General features: G+C 49.8%; 1 protein-coding gene across 2 annotated transcripts in view; it reads left to right on the forward strand.

Annotated features, from left to right (window-relative positions):
* The window catches only part of PACSIN2 (protein kinase C and casein kinase substrate in neurons 2), a 136,130-nt gene that overhangs the window by 36,054 nt on the left and 82,730 nt on the right, over nt 1–17,346 (forward strand). The window contains exon 1 of one of the 2 annotated variants that reach the window (XM_058741115.1): nt 15,291–15,387. The exons of the other annotated variant lie outside the window; for it this stretch is intronic. The gene's annotated coding sequence lies outside the window, so the exon portion shown is untranslated. Of the gene's footprint in view, nt 1–15,290; nt 15,388–17,346 lie in introns of those variants that run through there. 2 annotated transcript variants of the gene reach the window in all.

The raw sequence follows: 17,346 nt of genomic DNA on the forward strand, positions 1-17,346 counted from the left end.
TGTATGGTGTGAGAAAGAGGTCCATGTGGCTATGCAGTTTTCCCAGCACAGTCTTTCCTAGTGAAGAGACTGTTTTTTGCCTATCGAATATTCTTGCCTCCTTTGTCGAAGATTAATTGACCATATAAGCGTGGGTTTATTTCCGGCCTTTCTGTTCCGTGCCGTTGATCTGTCTGTTTTTGTGCCAGTTCCGTATTGTTTTGAGTTCTTTAGCTTCGTGTAGTAGATCTTGAAATCTGGGATTATGGTGCCACCGACCTTGTTCCTCTTGCTTATGATCTTTTAATGATAATCTCCACCCAGACAAGAAGCCTGTGTTTGGAAGCTGTCCCCTGCCCACCGAGAAGAGTGTGCGGCTGTTCCCCCGGGGAGGCGTTAGACATGGGGTAACAGACCAGGAGCACTGAGAAAATCCTCCTTCGTGGAAATCAGTGTAGAGGTCGTCGGAATACAAACGAAATTCATAGGCGATTGATGGATGAGTGTGGTGGGTGTGGTACCTGTCATCTGGTGCCCGCGGGAAAGAGCTGTGCGGGGACAGTAAAGCCGGCTGTGCTGGCTCCTCAGTGGAGTTGGCTTTTTGTTGTTCCGTGGTACCTAGGTCTTGGAGGGCAACCAGAAGGAGAGTGGATAGAGGGATTTGGAGGGAAGGAGACTGAGATTTTGGGACACGATAGGCGGTCAGGTGCCAGACCAGGTGTTTTATCTCACCGAATCCCCTCCGCCACCTGAGACGAGACCTGCCGGTCTTCTTACAGCCGAGCACCCCGGCCCCCGTTGGGCGTCCGGCGAAGGCTGCTGTGCCTGGTGCCGGTGTGGGGCTTGCCAGGCCTGGCGAGCCTGGGTACGGGGCCCGAGAGCTTGTCCTCTAGAGTCTATCAAATGTGTAAAGTCCAGGGTGTATTTGGACAGTTTCTAACTCAATACAGTATTTAAAAAAATGAATGGAAAAGAGCCTATGTGGCCTTTTCGTCAGTGTGAAGTTGAAAAGCGAAGGCTCAGTGGAGGGCCGTCGGGCAGTGACCCTATTGTACAGACTCCTGGTTGCGTCACTCAGGGCGCTGGGGGAGTTTTGACCTGAATTTGCAAGACAGTCTTCAGTTACTCTCCAATTACTGGATAAGCAGAAATAATGAAGTTGCTCATTGATGAGAAACGTGGCAGACTGTCGTTTTCGAACTGTTGTTCTGGAGAACAAGTACAACCTTTTTTTAGCTGTCTTTTTTTTTTTTTTTTTTTTTAAGATTGTTTAAAAAAAAAATCGCTACTGGTTCTCTCTCTTTGTCTTTCAATAATTTTGCTGCACAGCGCTTGGGCAGGAGTATTTCACATCGTTTCTTCCGTGGGCTGACCTTCAAGTGCAGGACGTTTGCTCTAGTGCCCAGGAGGACATTGGCTGTGCTAACGTGCTTACTTTGTGTTGACTCCGGCCACAAAAGTCTTCTTAAATCCAGTTCTGAATGAATTAAATCCCCATATGCTGTTGATAGTTTGAAAACCCAGGTGTGTGCTTTGATTTCTAGAACTGTGTCCTGTTTCAAATACGGGAAGGCACTGTTACGAAGAAGCACATGCAAGCTGTTGAAAAGCACGAGTGAATTTTCAGTCTTTGTGAGGCGATAGGCTCCGCCCTTCCAAGCATGGTCTCCGGGTCAGAAAGACCAAGGGCAGAATCCTGCTTCTGCTGCTTCCAGCCCTTTCCCTGTGCAGAGCTCAGCCTCATACTTGCTAGTGCACAGTTCTTTTCTTAAAAATTAAAAACGATGTTTTAAAATATTCATTTGAGAGAGAGAGAGAGCGAGAGAGCGAGCTCACGCGCGCATGAGGAAGGGGCAGAGACAGTAGGAGACAGAATCTGAAGCAGGCTCTAGGCTCTGAGCTCTCAGCGCCGAGCCCAATGTGGTGCTCGAACTCACAAACGATGAGATCGTGACCTGAACTGAAGTCTGGTCTTTAACCGACTGAGTCACCCAGGCGCCCCCGTTAAAAAATAAAAATTAAAAAAAATTTTTAAGTAGGCTCCACACCCAATGTGGGGCTTTGAACTCATGACCCTGGGATTATGAGTCCTATGCTCTACCAACTGAGCAAGCCAGGTAACCCCCCCACCACCCAGTGCATTTCTGATAACAGCTCATCTTTTCTCGAGATTTATAAAAAACTATTTTTTGGTTTTATTTTTTACATGTTTATTTATTTTGAGGTGCCTGGGTGGTTCGGTCGGTTGAGCGTCTGACTTTGGCTCAGGTCATGATTTCACAGTTCACAAGTTCGAGCCCCGTGTCGGGCCCTTTGCTGATAGCTCAGAGCCTGGAGCCTGCTAAGGATTCTCTCTCTCTCTTTGTCTCTCTCTCTCTCTCTCTCTCTCTCTCTCCCCCCTCCCTCATACTCTGTTGCTCTCAATCTCAAAAATAAACATTAAAAAAAAATTTTTTTTTTAATGTTTATTTTGAGAGAGTGCACGAGTGAGTGGGGGAGGGACAGAGAGAGAGGGAGAGAGAATCCCAAGCAGGCTTTGTGCCGTCAGCACAGAGCCCGACTCAGGGCTTGATCTCACAACCCTAGGATCATGACCTGAGCTGAAATCAAGAATCGGGTGCTCAACCGACTGAACCACCCAGGCGCCCCCAAAAAACTCTTTTTTTAAAAATGAATTCTCATACGGTGGTATGTAATCCCTCCTCCTTTTGTTTTCAGTCTGCGAGCCAGCAGACCCTCAGAGCTTGCTGAGTGAACCAAGAGAGGCTCTGGAGGGGAGAGGCTGGGCGGGAAGGGAGGGCGGGAGCCCGGGCCTGCTCCTGGCCGGCTCTGCTGAGGCTGGAGTGGGGAGACCAGGCAGTGCAGTCTTGTGGTTTGGTGGTCACCTCTGTCAACCCGGTTCATCGCTACAGTCAGATGCTCCCGCGTCCAGTGGTGCACAGCGTTAGCGACCTTGAACGGCCTTCAGCTTCCTTCAGGTCAGCGGGCTCCCTTTCTTTGAGACTCTTTAGCCAACTTTTATTTCTTCACGCTTCGTCTTCCCTGGATGAATTTTAGAAGGAAGGCCACATTGCCACCGACTCCTCATAAAGGGTATAATGAACACTTATTAGCCAGTTGAATTTTTTATATTATTTTTTCTGCGATAAGCTTTTTATTTTGGAAAAAATTGAGGTATGCAGAAAAGTTGCAAAGACAATACAGAGAGTTCCCACAGGCTTTTTGCCCAGTTTCCCCGAATGTTAACATCTTATGTAACCGCAGCACACTTGGCAAAACCAAGAATTTCACGTTGGTACAGAGTTATTAGCTAAACTACAGACTGTGCTTGGATTTCACTGCTTTTTCCACTGAGATTCTGTCTGTTCCAGCATCTGGTCCAGGACATCGCATCGCGTTTATCCTGGTCTCCTTCATCTGTGATGGTTTTCGCCTTTCCCTGTTTTTCACGACCTTGACAATTTTGAAGAGTGCTGGTCGGATATTTGGGGGGATGTCCCTCACTTTGGGTTTACCTCATGTTTTTTTTCACATTATTGGATGGGACTTACGAGTTGTGGGGAAGAATACGGCCGAGGTGAAGCGCCTGCCTGAAACCGTTTCAGGGAGCGCAGGGACATCAGCATGATTGATCCCTGGTGAGGGTCACCTTGTGGGATAGTATTTTTACTCCTCAGTGTGACACATGGCTTGAGCGGCTCTGGCTCCCCAAAAAGTTGCCATTCCCTTCGGGTGAGGGCCTCTCCTCTGCCCTGTGCCTCTTCCCAGAGTAAGCACCCGTGCTGTGGGCCTGCCGGCTCCCGTGAAAACACATCTGGGGCCCACGATTCTGGGAGCATTGAACGATTTTCTCAATCACAAGTGAAACGAGGCCAGCCCTCCATTGGTAATTGTTGAAACTAGGGGTCATGATTCTAGTCTTTTTACTTTTTATATGGTTGACGTTTTCTTTCTTTTTTTTTTTTTTTTTTTTAACATTTATTCATTTTTGAGAGACAGAGTATGAGTAGAGGAGGGGCAGAGAGAGAGGGAGACACAGATCTGAAGCAGGCTCCGGGCTCCGAGCTGTCAGCCCAGAGCCCAACACGGGGCTTGAACTCATGAACCATGAGATCATGACCTGAGCCAAAGTCGGACACTTAACCGACCGAGCCACCCAGGCTCCCCTACGGTTGACGTTTTCTGTAAAAGACGAAGAGGAAAACATTTCCAGTCTGCAGATACAATGAATCCCACATGGTTTTGAGGGTGTAGGTGTTATGATGTTGGTTGTTGCCAGGGTCGTTCGGGCTGGTAGGACTCGTCTTGAAGGTATTTGGTTCTTCCCCAAGGCCTCCGTGGGAAGACAAGCTTGTGTATAAACCAGTGTTCAGTGGTACTGCTAATGATTATGTAACGGCAGTATTTCTTAACGTCATAGACGTAGCACAATAATTGGTGTACCATCAGAAATTAATCCTGCAGAAAATGAGGTCATAGATGAGTTGGAATACGTTTGTGGAACAGACAGAAAATCTTCACTGTTGTCACATTAATTTGTTGGAAAGAGCATCTGAATCTAATGAATTTGGACGCGGCCTATTTCTTATATATGCACTGTTTTGAACATTACACGTTGTGAATCTGGCGTTTCGATAAGTGAAGCAGAGAAATACTGGTACCAGTTAAAGGTCCCAGGTCCCCCCCGCCGAGCCTCAAGACACTTTCTAACAGGTAGGGAGCTGGGGGAATAAGCACGAAGGGGCCCAGGGCCTGGGTCAGCTTGCTCTTCGTGTCCAACTCCTCCCCCCCCCGCCCCCCCCCCCCCCCCCATTCACCCGCCAACACAGTTACAGAGTGAGGAGTTGTAAATGTGAACACTGTCATGAAGCATCGTAAACATGCTTGGTGCCACATCTGAAGAAGATCTTGGCCTTGGAAGTCCATGCTCTGGACTGTTTATAAAATTTCCCCCAGCCCTGGGGCACCTGGGTGGCTCAGTCCGTTGAGCATCCGACTTCGGTTCGGGTCATGATCTCACAGCTCATGACTTCGAGCCCCACATCGGGCTCCGTGCTGACGGCTCAGAGCCTGGAGCCTGCTTCGGATTCTGGGTCTCCCTCTCTCTCTGTCCCTCCCCTGCTCACACTCTGTCTCTCTCTCTCTCTCTCTCTCTCTCTCGCAAAGATAAATAAAGATTAAAAATTAAAAAAAAAATAAATTTGCCCCAGCCGTAATCCAGGTACGTAGGTACTGTCACAGGACCGTCTTCCCTGTCACGACCTTTATACAGCTTTGCGTGCGTATGTTCGTTGTATGGGTTCGGTGGTCACCCAGCTCTGCGGGTCATGTGTGTTGCCAGAAGCACTGGGATCCTTGTCCCCTCTTAGGGAAGGGGCTGTCTGGCAGCTGACTCCCCTTTCTCAGGGTTCTCACTGGGAGGCGTCAAACTGTGAGAGCCTGAGAAGTCTCCCCTGCCTGTGTGTGGATGGCCCTGGGGACGGGGCCTTCATTTGGTTCTGTTCTTCTGATAACCTCAGATGTGCTTACCCTCCACAATGGCTCCCTCAGACCCGCCTCTGCGTGGAGTTAATTTGGGTGATGCCGAGGTCTTAAAGAAGCGTTCTACTGTGGATGAGATCGTTGGTCTGAGGCCGGGGCCAGCGTCTTCTGCTTTTGGATGCGGCTGGAGAGCCTCGACCCTTCCTAGGACTTAAGTATGTGTACGGAAATGGTTCATAAGATCTCAGACGGAGTTACGGAGTGAATTGTGGGGTATGCCCAGGAACCCCATCCCTTGGCTTTCCCACGTGAAAGACCGCACAGCCAGTGAGACCAGCTGCAAGGGTGACATGCCTCCCTCTGGAGGTTCTGTCAGGCTTTGGTTGATGGCATCTTTGCCCCAGGGTTCGTCCAGAACGGGGGGGTTTTATGGAAGCCTTGCAGGCAGGGGTTCGCCCCCTGGGTGTGCCGTGCCCAGAGGCTTCCGAGCGTCGTGGTCCCAAGTGCCCTCTGTGCAGCCGTGGGCCCTCCACAGGCCTGCCACGCGCCGCCTTGGAGTCCCCCGTTTGGGTTTAAACTCTTGTAAGGAACTCCGTTTATTCCTTCATTGTAAAATCAGTGCACGTACTTTGTAAAATACAAGTACAAATTATTCAAAAGAAGAAAATCACTGTCGGTACCTTGATGTTCACTTCTCCAGAGCATTACGTTTACTACACACAAATGTGATTTTTAGAAACAAATGGGATCATATGATTTAAGCCATTTGTAACCTGTCCTTTTTTCTTTTTTTTTTTAATGTTTACTTATTTATTTTAAGAGCGCGAGAGTGAGAGAGAGGACAAGTGAGGGAGGGGCAGAGAGAGAAGGAGACAGAGAATCCCAAGCAGGTTCCTCACTGTCAGCACGGAGCCCCATGTAGGGCTCGATCTCATGAACCGTGAGATCATGACCTGGGCTGAGATCAAGAGTTGGACGCTTAACCAACTGAGCCCTTGTAACCTGTCCTTTACTTCAGTCTCACTCACGGGGGAAATGGGCTCCTCGTCTATACTCTGTCTTGAGCTGGGTCACCGGGCACGGATGTGGGGCAACCACTGTCAGGCTGAACAGCTTGCTCTCTCCTGCGACCCCTGCCAGGGTGCTCGCCGTGTGCCCCTGAGACCTGTCCCGGACTCAGCCCTCTCTGCTGCTCAGCCCGGTTGGCCTCTGGGCAGAGCCCCCACACTTTATTTTCCTTCGCAAGACCATCTGAAGCAGTCCCGTCCATATCCATACGTGGATCCTCGTGGTCACCGTGGGTTTGCCTCCATTCGGATTGCATTGTTGAGTTTCTGACCTGTATTGGTCACCTGCCCTCTGAATTTCCTGGGGTGCTGCTGCCACCCGAGTCCCTGCGTCTTTGCCTACTATGTTTCCACCCTATCCTAGGAGAGTCCCCTTTGATCCTTCCGCGACTTTGGCTGTGGTCAGCATCATGGGGCTGACCTCAGCGGCCACCATGTAAAAATGCCCTGTGTGTACATTACCTCCCTTCATCTTCCCGAGCCCCGGTGTGGCAACTGAGGCTGTCTTCGTGTCACAGGTGGAGGAGCTTAGAAGCCTGCCAGGGTTCCGCACCTGCTCACCACTGCCCCTCTCTGTTGCTTGGCCCCACTCAGCTCCACCTTGCCCATGGAGGCCAGCCTGTAATGTCCTCACTTGGCAGGGTCTCGTGCCTTGTCGAAGTACAACTGGGAATGTTGTGTTTAAGATTGTTTAGAGTAGGCTTCAATTTTAAGTGGTGAAAGTAGAAGGAAAACATGAAATTTGTAAAACGAGATACACTTGTAAGTTTGTTGTTGGTATTCTATTTATAATCCCATTTCAGACCTGAGAATGGGAGCTTTTAGGGTTAGAGAGCATGTCTTTAAATTGAATTTTTAGGGGCACCTGGGGGGCTCCGTTGGTTGAGTGACCAACTCTTGACCGGCTTGCGTCATGATCTCACCGTCTGTGAGTTCAAGCCCCACATTGGGCTCTGCGCTGACAGTGAGGAGCCTACTTGGGATTCCCCCCCCCCCCCGCCCCCGTCCCTCCCCTGCTTGCTCTTTCTCTCTTTCAAAATAAATAAAAATAAACTAAAAAAATAAATAAATAAATAAATTGAATTTCTACAATACTCAACAGTGCCTGCAGGCTTTAGATTCATTCATTAAACTCTAAATGTATATTTACAGGCCGGGCTGAAGCACAGCATTCTTGAATAAGGGTTTGGATGTCCCCTATTTCTTGGCACATCGGGATTCTCGATCTTCTCCCATCTTTCCCATCTTCTTTATCGCTGGCACTGGTCTAATTGGAGGAGAAGGTAATGAGAACATTCTGGGATGCTTGGGATCGTGATTTCACTTATTTACATATTTATACCTTTCCTGGTTTCATGAAGGGTTTGAGTTGGTTGTTTGGGATTATCAAAAAAAGAAAAGGCAAGAACTGAATTCTTCCTTTGCCACCTCCAAAGCAACAATGAAACATGTTTAGTTCTTTAATTTTTTTCAAAGTTTATTTATTTTCAGAGAGAGAGAGAGAGAGAGAGAGAATGAATGAATGAATGGGCGGGCAGGGGAGGGGCAGAGAGAGAGAGAGAAAGAAAGAGAAACCCAAGCAGGCTCAGTGTCCAAAGTTGGACGCTCAACCGACTGAGCCACCCAGGTGCCCCAGAACAGGTTGAGTTCTGATAAGGCCCTCAGGGGTCTCCCAGGTCTCTCCCACACCGTCACGGCATGCTTGTGGGACCCAGGACTCCGCTGGCAGAGGGAACCAATTGTAGAGCTCTGTGCACTGTCACCACTGTGTGACCATCGGCAAGCCACCTCCCTAGAGCTCTAGTTTTCTCTTTCAAAAGATGGGGACAGGCCTCCCACCTTGCAGGGTTATCAGGAAGTATAGTCATTGTATGTAAACATCACGGCACATGTGTATAAAATGTCATAAATAGTCCCTAATTTTAGCTAATATTTGTAGAATTTCTAAACACCAGTTCATGATGGTGTTTTTACTGCCATGGGGCCAAAGTATCAACATTGTAATTATTCTTTACAAAGCCAGAGATATTTAGCTTGAGGCTCTTGATTTATTCTGAAGTTGTATGACCTGCTTTTTAGTGTCAGATGCCTTTTTTATTATTAAAATGCCTTTGAAATGAAATAATGGGGGGGTGATTGGTTTTTCTTCTTGTTTTAGTGCCCTTGGTGGACAAAATAACCCTGGTGGGTAAAGTTGGGAGCTTCCGTCCGGTGCCCTCTCCCCTCTTGGGGGAGGAGGGAGCCTCAGCCCCTTCCTTACCTGACTCCACCCGTGGCCCAGCTTCCGGAGAGTTTTCCCATCTCCCCCACCCTCCTAGGTGGGGCTCCCTGCTTCCCATCTGTTAGGTAGCACCCGTCACACTGGGTGGTCCCCTGTGTGCTTGTCTCCCTACCCTCCTAAACTCTAAGCTGCGTAAGGACAAGTGTGGGGAGCGATTTAGCTTGTAATTTCTGGAGCCTAGCACAAAGAGGGTGCACACACATACAAGAGGAGGAAAATCGTCAGTAACACTCGAACACAGCGTATCTCTAATTTTATTCCTGCAGATACCCAAAACTCACCACAAGTCTTGCTCACCACTCCTTTTTGAGTTCAGACCTTCCTTCAGGGATCAGTTTCCATCTTCAGCGTGTTGACCCAGGAGGGCCTGAGGGGACCCTAGAACCGAGAGTAACAACCACGCACATGTTGTGTTAGAAGCCCAGGGGTTTCTTCTCGCGATGGCACGTTATCAAATGTGTAAGAAAAGAAATTAACATTTTTCATATCACATTGGTGCTTTGAAGTTTTTCTCAATTGGGCTTTCTGCTTTAATTAGTCTGGCTCATTTTTTTCTTTAGCTTTGGGCAAATGCCAGGGAAGCAAAGAAGCTTATATAAAGGGTTTTAAAGGGTTTTTTTTTTTTTTTTTTCCAAAGATAGAACTGGTACTTAGTTCAGCTTGTTCTGGCACCTTCTTCTTTGATCGAGAATGTTAGAAATTTGGCTTGGATTGTTCCTTTTTATATACATATGTGGGAAAAGTAAAGGCAAAGACGGCTCTATTTATGTCTTATTCCATAGAAATATGAAAGGCTAACAAGTAGGATTTGAACACGGCCACTACTCTCTCCACCAACCAACACCAAATAACCTATCGGACTGCTTTCTAGAACCCATTTAAATTCTAGAATTTCAGATTTACTTATCATCTGAGGAGAAAGAAAAGCTAATAATTGTAATTATCGCATTAGATTTTACTTGCTTTCCGACTGTCAAACAGCCATCGAAACCTGTCACCGAGAGCTGCCCTTTCTAATCCGCTGACTAGACGTTCTCGCGCTCTTTACTGCAGTGCTAAGGGAGAGCCGAGTTCATCTGGTGAGGGGGTAGGGCACTCGGGTTCATCGGGATCGTTTGTGCCTGTTAGGGGACCAGCTGTTCTAAGAACTGAGACCCAGTGCAATACACACACGCTGACACCGCCTGGAGCTCAGAGGCACCTTGCCGTGTGGTCCTTGGCGAAAGCAGCTTTGCTGCACTGGCCCTGCAGAGTGGGGACAGTTCTGATGTTCAGGTTCCGCACAGGCTTTTCTTCTTTTCCTGTCTCTCTTGCCTTCTCCCCCACAGTCCCTCCTGCCTGCCTGCTCCCCTCCCCTTTTCTCCTCATTGAGATATTAATGTCCATACAACCGAATGGACCCATTTAGGGGCTTTGACTAATGGATACGCCTGTGTCGCCACAGCCCCAAGCAAGACAGAGAACATTTCCATTGCTTCAGAACTTCCCTTGTGCCCTGTGCACTGCCCCCCCCCCCCCCCCCCCCCCGGCCCCAGCCCCGGCCCCAGGCACACACTGATCTGTCCTGTCCCGGTGGGTTTGTTTGGCCTGGTTTAGAGCTTCGTGTCAGTGGAGACACACAGCAGGCACCCTTTCGCGCCCGCCCTCTTTTGCTCACCACCAAGTTTCTGTGATTCACGCGTTTGCATCTGTCGGAAGCTCATTCCTTTTAAGTGTCGAGGAGGAGTTTCCTGCCCCTCACGCAGCTGAGTTTCTGCCTCCCGTATGGAGAAGTGTGATAGAGAAATCAGGGCCCCGCGGAAGTGCGTGCCTGGTTGGTCTGTGGATCCCCTTGTCCCAGCTCCCCTCCGCACTGAGGAAGGCTCTTCCTGAGGAAGAGCACAGGAGGCACCTTCTCACCCCGGCCGTCACCAGTTGAGAATCTTGAAGAGTTGGCTTCTCAATATGACTCCGATCTGGTTGGCGCCAGCCTGTGGTAGTGGATACGATCCTGGTTTGCCTTTCCGGAGATGGGGAGATGGGCATTGCTGCCGGTGTGGGGCCTTGTGACCAGAGGGGTCTTCTAGAGCTTCTGCATGACTTCCGCCATCCCGGCAGGTGCCAAACCACCAGGCTCTGCGTTGAGCGCTCGCTAAGTTCAGGGACACGAGAACGAGAACCGCGGAGCCCGGCTAGCATGGGGCCGCCAGGTACCTCCACCCCTCCCCCCAGCACCTGCCTCTGAGCTGTCCGGTGTTTCCCTGGCCCTGTCCTGGCTCATCTGGGAGCTCTGTTTAGCCCAGGAGGGAAGACTGAAGCACAGAACTGCAGTCTGCACGGTTTTATTAACATCCTGATTACTGTGTGTCCATAACCTCTTTAAGGGTCACCTTGCGAGAGGCAGTAGTTGCTTAGGGCTGGAGAAGGGGCGGGGAAGACGGGAGGGAGAAGGAGGTGGCAGCTAAAGTGCACGGGGTTGCTTTTTGAGGTGGTAACAATGTCCTGAAATCGGGACGTTGGTTGCCCAACTCTCTACATTCACTAAAAACCATTGAATTAGATACACTGTAAATTGTGAATGGCTGAATTATATGGTATGTGAATTACATCTCAGTAAAGCTGTTTTGGAAAAGGTGTGGCATTAGAGCAAGGGCACACCGGTAGCAGAATGGGGGAAAAAAATCACATAGTGGAAGTCCCGTTCTCGCCCCATGTGACATGACCTGTTGCCACATGTCCTCCTGTCCCTCACGAGGCTGGCTCCGTGGGAGGCCTGAGCCCGGTGGAGAGACCGTGGGCTTTGAAAGTATCCGGTAGACCTGACTCTGAATCCTACTCTGCCATGATTTGCTGGGTGGTGCTGGGCAGGTTGCCTAACTTCTCTGGTGGTTTCCCTTCTGTAAAACGGGGCTAGCGGTACCTATCTTACGGCGTCTTTTACAAGAGCTCAGTAAAGGCAGCCGTTTCCGCCCCGCACCGATCATATAACAAAGGTGTCAGAGAGAGGAGGCAGCCTGCCTGGTGTCGTCCTGACGTCTGGGGCTTACGCTGGGCTGGTGAACTGCAGGGCCAGGACTCAGCCATTGGCTGAGGACGGAGGTCATGGAGGCTCTGGTAGCGTTTAGCTGACTTGCTGGCCTGGGTCTCTGAATTTCTTTTCCTGCCTTATCTACGTGGTTTGAGTAGGCTGATGACAAGCTCTTGGAGAACCCTCCCCTGTCCCTTTCTTCGTGGAGCCCTCCCCGACCCCGCTTCCCACCCTGGGTCGCTGCCGCCCTCGCAGTGTTCCCTCCGCCCCTGGTGCATGCTGGTTCTCGCAGTCATCAGCCCGTGCCGTGTTGATTTATTTACACGTGTGTCCTGCCCCGACACTGAGCAGTCCCGGGCAGGGACCTTGACTTTCACAACCATGGGGCCCCCGAGGCCTTAAGCACTGTGCCTGCCACTAATGTTTGTTGAATGAATGCCCGATGGTTTCAAGTCCGGTGACAGAAACCAGATTGGAACTGGAAATACCAGTTTAGGCACCAGGTGCCAGAGGTTAGCAGGTGGGTTTCCCTGGAGCAGTGTTTCTGTCCCAGGACTGCCTTAGGGCGGGAGAGCTGCCTGAGACAGTCTTGTCCTCTGCCAGAGGGGCAGGACAGCTTGTCTCTCGCTGGGAACTGGGAACGCACTGGTGAGGTGTGGCTGAGGTTGTGGGGAGCGGGGAAGAATGCCCCAGCCACGCTGGAAGGAAAGCTGGGCTCATTACTTCGTAGTCCCACTGCCACCTGCATTTTTCTTTTAAGTTTATTTATTTTGAGAGAGAGAGAGAGAGAGAGAGAAAGAGAAAAAGCACAAGCGGGGGAGGGGCAGAGAGAGAGGGAGAGAGAGGATCCCAAGCAGGCTCTGCGTCGTCGGCCCAGAGCCTGACGTGGGGCTCAAACCTACAAACCGTGAGACCAGGACCTGAGCCGAAATGAAGAGTCGGAGGCTTAGCCGACTGAGCCACCCAGGCACCCCTGCTCTCTGCATTCTTAATTCACTTCAGATCAGATTTTTATTACACAGCAGCTGTATCCAAGATTCAGTTCTGGTTTATCGAGGGAGGCCACAGTGGCGAGGCAGCGGGGTGGGGGGAGTGGTTAACAGCTGGATTCAGGAAGCTGATTCAGATCTTAGCTACCCCCATGTGCCAGCTTTGGGACACAGGGCAGGTCATAGAATATTTCTGGACCTCAGTTATCTCATCTGGGAAATGGGAGAGGCAACAGTGCCCTGATGGGATTATTTTCATGATTAACCATAAAGTAAGCATTGTATAAATGTTCACCAAGCAGCTTGTGTTTGTTGGATTACAAAAAAAGTAAAGAGAATGAGGGTCTTAGAAAAACAAAATGAATAAATCTATCTCGCCACGATTGTCCTCTCCCGTAACCAAGAGCCCTAAGTGGGCCTCTGGGGCGGGGTTTTCTGTCATGCCAACCGATGAAGAGGAAAGGTAGATGATCAGCTGGCTCTACCAGAACTCAGGTGTTCATTCTTTCTTAGTGGAAGAAAATACCCCCAGAAAAGGACTTTTGTGACCATACTTTGTGCTGCTTAAATTTAGTTAAAACGCTTTGGAAGGTAAATGCCAGGCCGTTAGTTGTAGAAAGCCTGTCTGCGTGTCGTGGTCAGGTACACCGAAGTAGTCTCTAGAAACATTATTTAGCCTTCTCCAGCCTTAGTGTCCATCACTGGACAAAATGACCTTGAGGGCCATTAACCCCCCCCCAGCAATCCCCGGTACGAAATAGGCACCTCCCTGCAGGCCAGAGGACGCCGGAGGCCCCGTGCGGCTGGCCTAGAGCTCCAGCATGTGTCCCTCTGTAAGGGTGCGGGGGAACCGAGCGGACCGTGGGGTACAGCGAAGTCTGCGTTGGGCTGACTTCTGTGGGGATTTTCTTTCGGGGGCCAGAGGGTGACATGATAATTTTCCAAGTAGTGTGAATTATTATCACATGTCAAGTAATTGAGCCTTGCGTCGGCATGGTCATTGCTTTATTGGTGTTTTTCCACTAAAGCATTTCTAAACACAAGATTCTGGAAAGATATTCTTAACCTATTCTCTTTCGTGTTGTAAGGTCAGACTAGAGGCCCATGTTGCAAGGAGGGAAGGATCCAGTTCTGGCCACCGCCACTTAAACGTAGCATCTAGCTTGCCATAGGGGTTGGGGGAGGGGTGCACAATGTATCTTCTGGGAGGGTACTTTGGGGAAACTGAGATCTTAAAACATTTGTTTCTTGTGTTTTTACACATTAGTTTCAACATCTGTTCTTTTTTGTAGTGTTTGAAAAAAAATTTTTTTTTTTTTAACGTTTATTTATTTTTGAGACAGAGAGAGACAGAGCATGAACGGGGGGGGGAGGGTCAGAGAGAGGGAGACACAGAATTGAAACAGGCTCCGGGCTCTGAGCTGTCAGCACAGGGGCCCGACGCGGGGCTCGAACTCACGCACCGCGAGATCGTGACCTGAGCCGAAGTCGGCGCTCAACCGACTGAGCCACCCAGGCGCCCCTAGTGTTTGTATTTTTTAGTATTGTTGCATACGTTTTAAAAACACTTTTCATTGAGACATAATATATACATACAAGTGCACATATTACACGTTTGCATACCAGTGAGTTTTCACAAACGGAGCACACAAACAGCTCAGGAAACAGAGCCCTGCTCAGAAGTGCTCGTGGCAACCCTTTCCTGCTTAGTCCCTTCCCGTTCTGCCCTGGCTTCAAGCAGCGTAGAATGTTTGTGTCGGCTCTTTCCTTTAACTCAGGGGAACTCTGCAGTATGTATTCTCATCGGCACGTATATTTGAAAATGAGTTAGGACCCCTGCCCCTTCCCCTAAAGTTACGTTATTCTTGTTCCTTCACTTTTAATTCTTTGTCAAGCTCCAGGAGGAAGGGTGTTTTCTGCGTTTGGTTTTTATTCTGGCGACTCCCACTCGCGCATTTGAGGGCCTCCGGAGGCCGCCTGTGCTGCTGAGAGGCCGGGGTCTCCAGCTGTTGAGCCGCTTTCGCCTCGCTGTATGGAGTCCCAGAGAGAAGTTGAGTTTTACGTGTAGGGACCATGTAAGATTATCCCCTGCAAGTAAGTCCCTGTCCCATGATCTCCCGTGACTCCCGGCCCCTTAGCTCCAGCGCAGACCTCTTTGCTCCTACCTGGAAGGATCCCAACTGCAACAGATTCTAAGGCTGTCGTGTGCAGTGTCAGTGAGTCGATGGACAGGCTGATTTGGGGAGGGTCCTATGCCTTTTGTCCTCCGATCTCCTCTGACTTTCTCTCGAGTACTGAGATTTCTGTTGGGCCGCTTTCTGAAGAGAAAGCGCTTCTGTGAGGGTCCCAGCGGGCCCGGAGCGGAGGTCTGCGGACCTGGTGCCCGGAGGGTGCCTGCAGCGTGGAGGCCCGACCTTATCTCGCTGCCAGGAGTCGGCAGCCAACAGGAAATGATGAAATGCGCTGGGAGAATTCGGCGGGGAGCCGGAGGTCAGACACACCAGCAGGGCCGGGAGGAGGCAGGTACGGAGGGAGGCTGAGCTGCAGAGGGAGGCAGCCGAAGCTGGCGTTTGACAGAAAAACGTGAGTGTGCCATCTGAGGCGTGTATTGCCTTGAGGGGAGACCTTTGTAAGAGCAGAGTTGTCATTGGTTCCCCCCCCCCCCCCCGGGTGCTTGGGTTTAACAGAAATCTCACCTTTTAAACACACCTCGTCTTAGAGCTTCTCGATGGAAACGTTCACCCGGTTCAACAGGAACCGAACTAGCGTGGAGTGTTCTCTCCAAAATGCTTTGCGAAAATGTCGGAGTAAATGTTTGATTTCTTGCTTGGTGAATAGATTTTTGGCCGAGACAAATGAAAGGTTGGGCTTTATCATCTTGACTCTGGTTTTAGAGCACACATGCATGTTTCATTCCCAAATAGATGGAATACATGGGAAACTTGGGCCTGGCTTAGACCAGCTTACACACTCCCAGCTGTATTTTTTTTTCTTACCGGGTAGCTAAATGAGTTCCTTGAGTTAACTGCTGGCAGGGGTTGGTTTCTTCTCCTGCCGTCGGGCACATTCTGTCTTTGCATGCTGCCTTTTCTTTTCCTCGCAGCCAAATCTAACCTGCAGACGTGAAAATGGGACTTGTGAGAAGAGGCGACCAAATTCGCTTCTCCGGTTGACACTAATTGTCTCACAGCGCCTGCCCCAGACTCCCACAATTAGCCTGTGGCTCGCTCCAAGGGCCCCCCCCCCCCCTCCGTCAAGTTCTTTCTTATTCCTCCCCGCAGCCGGACCCTGTGCGCTCGGCCCCTTCTGACTGCTGTCACTAGTCCCTGTGTTTTTATTTTTAGCGGATAGCGGAGGGCAAAAAGCTCCATTGTTTCCATAACCGAGCAGCCTCATGTGCGTATTGCGTTGTTTCCTATCTTGGAAGTCGTGTTCTGGAATTAAAAAATTGTGGCTTCCTCCTTATTGTGTATGCAGTACTCAAAGTGCTTCTGGTTAGAAGGGCTTTTAAGCTCCCGGCGCTTGAGTGATCGATCGCAAAGTGAATATACTTTTTGGATTACCTGTCGCCGTGAACATTAGAAAGGCAGCGTCCGGGTCCTTTCTGTTCTCCAGAAAGTGCCCTGCTGGCTCAGCCTGTGCCACACAGAGAAGCGTATTTTCTTGTTAGGCCGTCACCTTGTACGATTTGCGTATTTCAGACACTTTCAGGGTTATGCTTTCCTGTTTTTTGTTTTTTGTTTTAATATTTTTATTTATTTATTTATTTTTTTAATTTTTTTTTTCAACGTTTTTTTATTTATTTTTGGGACAGAGAGAGACAGAGCATGAACGGGGGAGGGGCAGAGAGAGGGAGACACAGAATCAGAAACAGGCTCCAGGCTCCGAGCCATCAGCCCAGAGCCTGACGCGGGGCTCGAACTCACGGGCCGCGAGATCGTGACCTGGCTGAAGTCGGACGCTTAACCGACTGCGCCACCCAGGTGCCCCTAATATTTTTATTTTTGAGACAGAGAGAGAGACAGAGCATGAGTGGGGGAGGAGCAGAGAGAGAGGGAGGCACAGAGTCAGAAGCAGGCTCCAGGCTCCGAGCTGTCAGCAGAGAACCCGATGTGGGGCTCGAGCCCACAGACCGCGAGATCGTGACCTGAGCCGGAGTCGGACGCTTAACCGACTGAGCCACCCAGGCGCCCCAATGTGCTTTCCTGTTTTTAGAAATCTCCCAAATATATACTATTTCCCTCAGACCTTAATGAGGTCCACAGGTTTTGCCCTTGCTGTTGTAATTCTGGGTAGCTCCTCAAATTCTTTTCCTTCTTCACACTAAGATATCTTACTGAATTCTAGATGAACTTTGAATGCTGTGTTTATGGAAGGTAACAGAGAGGTGTCATAACTTCAGACTGAAACATGTCTTGCAGGTCTGAGATTGATGCCCGTAATAAAAATAAGCCTCCCCTCCCCCCCGCTTTTTATACATCATTAGTCCTCTGTTTCGTCCCGCCACATAATTCTGCTATTCATTTGGTGGCATAAAGAGAT

This window comes from Neofelis nebulosa, chromosome 8 (genome assembly GCF_028018385.1).
Source record: "Neofelis nebulosa isolate mNeoNeb1 chromosome 8, mNeoNeb1.pri, whole genome shotgun sequence".
Classification (NCBI taxonomy): domain Eukaryota; kingdom Metazoa; phylum Chordata; class Mammalia; order Carnivora; family Felidae; genus Neofelis; species Neofelis nebulosa.